This window comes from Beta vulgaris, chromosome 7 (genome assembly GCF_026745355.1).
Source record: "Beta vulgaris subsp. vulgaris cultivar EL10 chromosome 7, EL10.2, whole genome shotgun sequence".
NCBI classification, from domain to species: Eukaryota; Viridiplantae; Streptophyta; class Magnoliopsida; order Caryophyllales; family Amaranthaceae; genus Beta; species Beta vulgaris.
Genome location: NC_079208.1, coordinates 47,464,790 through 47,471,684, shown reverse-complemented (window position 1 = coordinate 47,471,684; position 6,895 = coordinate 47,464,790).

Sequence of the window (6,895 nt, the reverse complement as noted above, 5' to 3'; positions counted from 1 at the left end):
AACATGGGATATTAGTGGATCAGAAAGTGGAGCATGAGTGGAGGCCCATTCAGTGTGCAACATGTCTTGGGTTTGGACATGAAACTGAAGTGTGTAGGAAGAAAGAGGGAAGTAGGAGATGGGTTAAAAAGACAACACAAATACAGGACCAGGGGGGGTTCACTAAGGTCACCTCTCATAGAGTGACCACTGAATCACATGAAGTGGAGGTTCCAGTTCATAACACTTTCCTACCTATGGGATAAGAGATGGAGAATGGAATTTTGGAGGTCGATTTGGAGGATAAAGGCTGTGAAGTCACAAAGCAAGATGTAGTTTCAGTGGCAGGTACTGAGGGTCTGGAGGGCAGTCAGTCTAACCAGTATGAAGGTGGAGATAGCAACAAGAGTTAGGGACAGAGGGGGGAACCCTCTCCTAATGGATAATACTATGGCTTGGAACATAAGAGGTCTAAATAGTAAAAACAAATTGAGGTGAGGAATTTTATTTCTAATCATAATGTTAAGCTGTTTAGCCTCTTAGAAACAAGGGTGAAGCCTCATAACTTAGGTAAGGTTTACTTAAATCTCTGCCCAGGTTGGTGTTTCACCCATAATTTGCATTGTCATGATAATGGAAGAATTGTAGTTGGTTGGTGTCCTATAGCTTTTATTGTAAATGTCATACAGGTTGATAGTCAGCTTATTCACTGTATGGTTAAACCTAAGAATGGGGTGGAGTTTGGGTGTACTTTTGTGTATGGGTTCAATGATGCTAACAGTAGAATGGGATTGTGGTATGGACTTAGGAGTATACATAGGATTCTTGCTAGTCCTTGGGTTCTTCTAGGAGATTTCAATGCTCTTAGCAATGTAGAAGACAGAGTGGGATCTATGGTGAGATTATCTGAAATCAAGCCCATGTTGGAGTGCATTAGGTTTTGTAGTTTGGTTGATGTGAAGGCTTCAGGATGAAACTTCACCTGGAACAATAAACAAGAAGGACAGCAGAGGGTTTATTCAAGGATTGATAGAGTCCTTGCAAATCAGGAATGGATTGATACTTATATTCAAGCAGAAGTGTCTTTCATGCCTGAAGGGAACTATGACCATATACCAATGGCTTTAAGAGTCTACCCTGATATACAGCAAAAGAAACCATTTCGTTTCATGAATAGGTGGTGCAATCATCAAGGTCTCAATGATATAGTTGCCCAGGTTTGATTGCAGCCTATAGTTGGGTGTGCCATGTACAGAGTGATGCAGAGGCTTAAAGGTGTTAAAGTGGAGTTGAAAAAGATGAACATGGAGGGATTTGGAGATGTGGAGGTTAACTTGATTAAAGCTAGACAATAATTAATGGAGGCTCGGGATGAGATGCACAATGATGTGGGTAATAGTATTTTGGCTACAAGGGAAAAGTTAGCTCAGGAGAAGTTGACTAGTACTAAAAAAGATCAGCAATTGTTCCTTATGCAGAAGTCTAATTAAGGTTACATGGCTTAGGTATGGGGATGAGAATACCAAGGTTTTTTTTTATCAAGCTTTGAAACGCGGACATTTATAATAGAGTGAATGCTATTCAAGGGCTGAATGGAGAGTGGTGTTCCAATCATAGACAAGTAGAGCAGGCTTTTTTAACCTATTACAAAGACCTCTTTTCTTGTAAAGAACATAAGCAGGTTGTTCTTCCTCTGCTTGTGAACAAAGGGAAGCTATTATCTGAAGCTCACATTGCTTAATGAGGAGTTCTCTAGAGAAGATGTGAAAAGGGTGATGTTCAGCATCCCTGATGATAAGGCACCAGGAGCAGATGGCTTCAATAGTAAGTTTTTTTAACATTGCTGGGATATTGTGGGAAGTGAAGTCACAGATGCTATCCTAGATTTCTTCAGGACAGGTAAACTGTTAAGAGTGATAAATATAACCACTCTAACTTTGATACCTAAAATCAATTGCCCTGAGAGTGTTGCTGATTTTCGCCCTATTGCTTGTTGTAATACCATCTACAAATGTATTACTAAGATGTTGAGTGAAAAACTAAACAGGATTAGGCCTGATATTGTTTTTGGAAGTCAAGGTGCATTTGTTGCTGGTAGAAGCATCTTGCATAATGTGCTTATTTGTCAAGATCTTGTTAAATTGTATAATAGGAAGTCCTCTAGGCTAAGTTGTAAGATGAAGATAGATTTAAAAAAAGCCTATGATACAGTGAGTTGGGCTTTTATTAAACAGATGTTAGAAGGGATTGGGTGCCCAAGTTCATTTGTGGACTTGATAATGATTTGTGTCACTACTCCAACCTTTTCTCTCATGTTAAATGGGTCCTTGACTGGTTTTTTTGGAGCTCAGAGGGGTCTTAGACAAGGGGATTCCATGTCCTCCTTGTTATTTGCCCTTGGAATGGAATATTTAGTAAGGATTCTATGCTTTGTTCATGAACAGGAAGGTTTCAAGTATCATGTTCACTGCAAGGAGCTGGAACTCACACACCTTTGCTTTGCAGATGATCTTATGCTGTTCTGCAATGGTGATTTCAGGTCCATATATACTATACTCCAAGGCTTTCAGATGTTTTCAAATGCTTCAGGCCTTGAGGTAAATAAACATAAATCAGAGGTGTATTTTGCTGGTATGGTAGATCTTGACATCTAAAGGGTGTGGATGTATGTGGTTTTAACAGGGGATCTCTACCTTTTAGATACTTGGGAGTGTCAATTTCCACCACAAAATTGAAGAGTAAAGACTGTCAGTTGCTAATAAGCAAAATGGTGAGTAGAATTAAAACTTGGAGCACAAGGCACTTGTCCTTTGCTGCTAGATGTTAGCTCATTAATAGTGTCCTCATGAGTATTCATGTTTATTGGGGGCAATTGTTCATCCTCCCTAGGTGTGTTTTAAAGGAGGTCAACAACATTTGCAGATGTTTCTTGTGGACTGGCACATTCAATGATAGCAAACTTGGAGCTGTTGCCTGGGATGATCTTTGCAAAAACAAAAAGGCTGGTGGGTTTGGCTTCAGGGATATAATGAACTGGAATATTGTGGCCATATGTAAGCTTGCTTGGAATATTGCCCAGAAGAAGGATAATCTCTGGGTGAAATGGGTGAATTGCATTTATATAAAGGATGCCAACTGGGGGTCCTATGAAGCTCCCTCTCATGCTAGTTGGACTTGGAAAAGCATTTGTAAAGCTAAGAATGTTCTTAGTGTGAAGCTTTCTAGTGATCAATGGATGGCAAATACTCCCTTCAGTATCAAAAAGTATTATCAGAACATTACTAATTCTACTATCACCCACCAATGGACCAGTTGTGTATGGAACAGGTACAACCTTCCTAAGCACAGGTTCATATACTGGCTTGCTATCCACAACAGATTGAAAACCAGAGTGAGGATGCAGCAAATTCATATAAGTGATTCTGACAAATGCCTGCTATGACAGAATCACCCTGAGAGATCATCTCTTTTTTGCTTGTGAATTTAGTAGAAGATGTATGACTGATGTAATGAGGTGGTTGGGGATTCCCTGGAATTGGAAGAATCTTCTTCAGATGAGCAGATGGATAAGGGGACGATACAGTGGCCCTAAATTCAAGAGGCAGGTATGTGTGGCTACTATGGCTGCTATGGTGTTTGATTTGGCGAATAGAAATAGAGCCTATTCGAAAAGTGTAATCAGCACTATTGAACACACCATCAAGGAGCTTAAATTCATTATCAAGCATAGGATTGCACAGATTATGAGTCCCAAAGTAAGAGATGTTGATAGATTTTGGTTTGAAGCATTGAAGTGCTCTGGGCCTGTCCAGTAGCTGAGCTGGGTTTTGAGGAGTCCTCATAAACCTGTAGGTGTAATGTGTGTTTTTTTGGGCTTAATATAATCTTAATTACCAAAAAACATCATCCTTTATGGTCGTGAATTCGATGATTGAGATCATCTCGTGAATTTGACGATTCGACGATTGGTCTTTCTGCTCTTGCTTGAGCTCTTTACTCTGCAAATCAACGAAATTTCATTAAAAATGTTGTTGCTAATTAATTTTTAGGGTTCTTGGGTTTGCGCGTGACGAGAAGAAGGAGAAGATGAGGAAAGGAGGAGAGAGAGAAGCGGTGAAGGATTCTAGGGTTTGCGCGTTTGATTTCATCGTGTTTGCTTCGTGTTTGATGGGGGCGAGGAACAACACAACAACCGAAATCAACGAAACGTTGCCAGAATCTTCTTCGACGTCGCCAGAATTCAGAATCTCTCCTCGCGTGCACACAATGAACACCACCACACATCCAAATCTAGGAATTATTTGCAAACACCATCATTTTTTTGTAATTTTATTTGTTAAGCGTTTGTGACTGTTCATCTAGGAATTTTTTGCGTTTTTTTCGATTGTAATTAATTTCTTGATATATTATTTGCAGTTTATTCCAACGTGATGTTCTCTACTTTTCAATATTACAAGTTTATGTTGTAAATTTCTTGATATATTTAGAAGTAAAAAAATACAAAAAAATCTTTTTTTTGGGTCAAAAGGGTCGTACTTATGGTCAAAATTGCAACCCTTTGTACAAAGAAGAGTTGCATTTTAGGCCCAACATTGTAGCCCTTCATCTTAAGTGAAGGGTTGCTGGCCAAAAACGTAGCCCTTAGGACTGTTTTGATCGCAGTCCTTGCGTTTTTTTCACTAGTGAGAGTTTCAAATTTTAGGTGTTGGGTAATAACAAATTGACAAGTTTATTATTGTTTTAGTTAGTTTATTTTGATTTTGATTAGTTAGGTGATGAAGGAGTAATTTGTAGGGATTTATTAGTTCAAAGATTGGGACGAGATTGGGTTGATTTTATTGATAATTTCCATAGAAGAATAGCTAAGATCCATAGAACAGCAACTAATAGCCATAGAAATGTTAGAACAAAAGGGTCATGGGTTCTCAAGTTATGTTGATTTTCCGACAAAATGTTTTTTTCCCAATCATTTACAAAAAAAAAAAAAAAAACAACTCAAGATCAAAGTAAAAGTTTGATGAGAGAAAAAAAAGTATGAAATGGTACTATGTTTAAATACTTTTTAAGATTTTTTGTATAATTTAATGAAAAATATCTACTAGAAATTTGTATAATGCGCATTTCCGTTAATCTTTCGCGCGTTAGGGGCCCATTTTTTGAATCTTCCTCTATGCCTAATAGTATTCAGGAATGGCCTTGCCGACAATATGTTGGGGATTAATCATGTTGTGGCGGTGGGCGTTCAGACCTATTGTCTTTTGGGTTGTTTAGCCTTGTACCCAGGCTCTTAGCTGATGTGCCATGCAGGCTAGCAGTCTAGTAGAGGTTGGTATTTGGGCTAATTATCTTTTCTAATAAAAAAACAATAGCCTTAACCAACTAAAAACAAATAATCTACCACTAAAATATAATGACTAAAGTAGTAGACACAATGTAACCATATCAGCAATGATCAGTGCATATTAGGTATGGGACAGAGGTTGAGGTGGTGGAGGAGTGACATCATTCCCTAACTCGTATCCTTGAGGCTAATGAATCAAATCTCACGGGACTCGTTTGAATAATTCCCCTTATACCCCTCAAGTGAGCCTCCTACATCTTACCTTAAAAAAATAGGTATGGGACAATTTGTCCAATACCATGACATTTTTGTAATTTTAATTGGGCCTCCCTAGCACAGGGTCCGATGTAATGGTTCGAGCACTTGGAAGTAGGAGTATTGGTAAGGAAAAACTTCTCCAAATGCCCCTGACTTGGCGAGGAGGTCATGAGTTGGAATTTTCATTAAGGGAGCCAAATCAAGCTTATGATACGCTAGTAATTTGATTTGATAAGTTATTATAAAGATACAAAGATATAATACTAGATATTTGATTATTATATGGTACAATCATGATTTAATACTACGACCTTGTTCTTTTGAACTTATTTTGGATGAAATGAAATTAACTGAACTAAATTGTATATTTAATTTTCTAAAATAATAATAGATAGTAAAAGTAATAATAATAGTAATAATAGTAATAATAATAACAATAAATAATGACAATAGAAATATAAAAAAATTGTTATTATAATTATAATATAAATAATAATAAAAATATTAATAGTCATATTGAAAACAAATATAATAATTAAAACATTAGATAAGATTAAACTAAAACGAACTGAAATTAAATTAATGGAACTTAAACTAAATTAAATTAATTGAACTGTAATTAAATTAACTGAATTGAAATTAAATTAATTGAACTGAAATTAACTGAACTAAACTAAAATTAATTAAAAATAAGTTCTAAACCTACGCCCGTTTCTTAATAAGTGCAACACTTTCCTTATTTAGTAGTTACAATAAGTGCAACTAAGCTCAAAATGGTATGAAAAGTTCAATATTATTGTAATATGCCAACAAAAAGCAAAAGGGGACCACAACCTTTTTGTTTCATCACTTGAATTACTCTACCTTATTGTGGTCCCAACTTTATTTCTCTCTATATTCTTTGGTCTTCCGCCACTTTCTCTATGTTGCACTTACTATAGAGCATGTACAATGTTACATGACTCTCCAACTAGCTTTCCACTATCTCTTATATATTCCCTCTCTTCAAGCTACTCTGAAGAACTATATCTAAAAACACCCAAGAACAATAAAACTCTTTAAGGAGCTCTCTACTAGAATTTTCATTGTTTGGTGGTCCCCATATCAATAAATGAAGCTCATTTCATATTATGATCAAAGCTATTCATGTAAATTAAATATAATTACAAAAAAAATATCTTCTTCATAATTTATGTAATGTGGATTTTTTTTTAAAAGTATTCATTTTGAATGCTAATATTTAATTTCATAAATTATAAAAAGATAGTAGATTTTGTGTATGGAATATATCAAGGCTCATTTTATAGATAAAGAAAA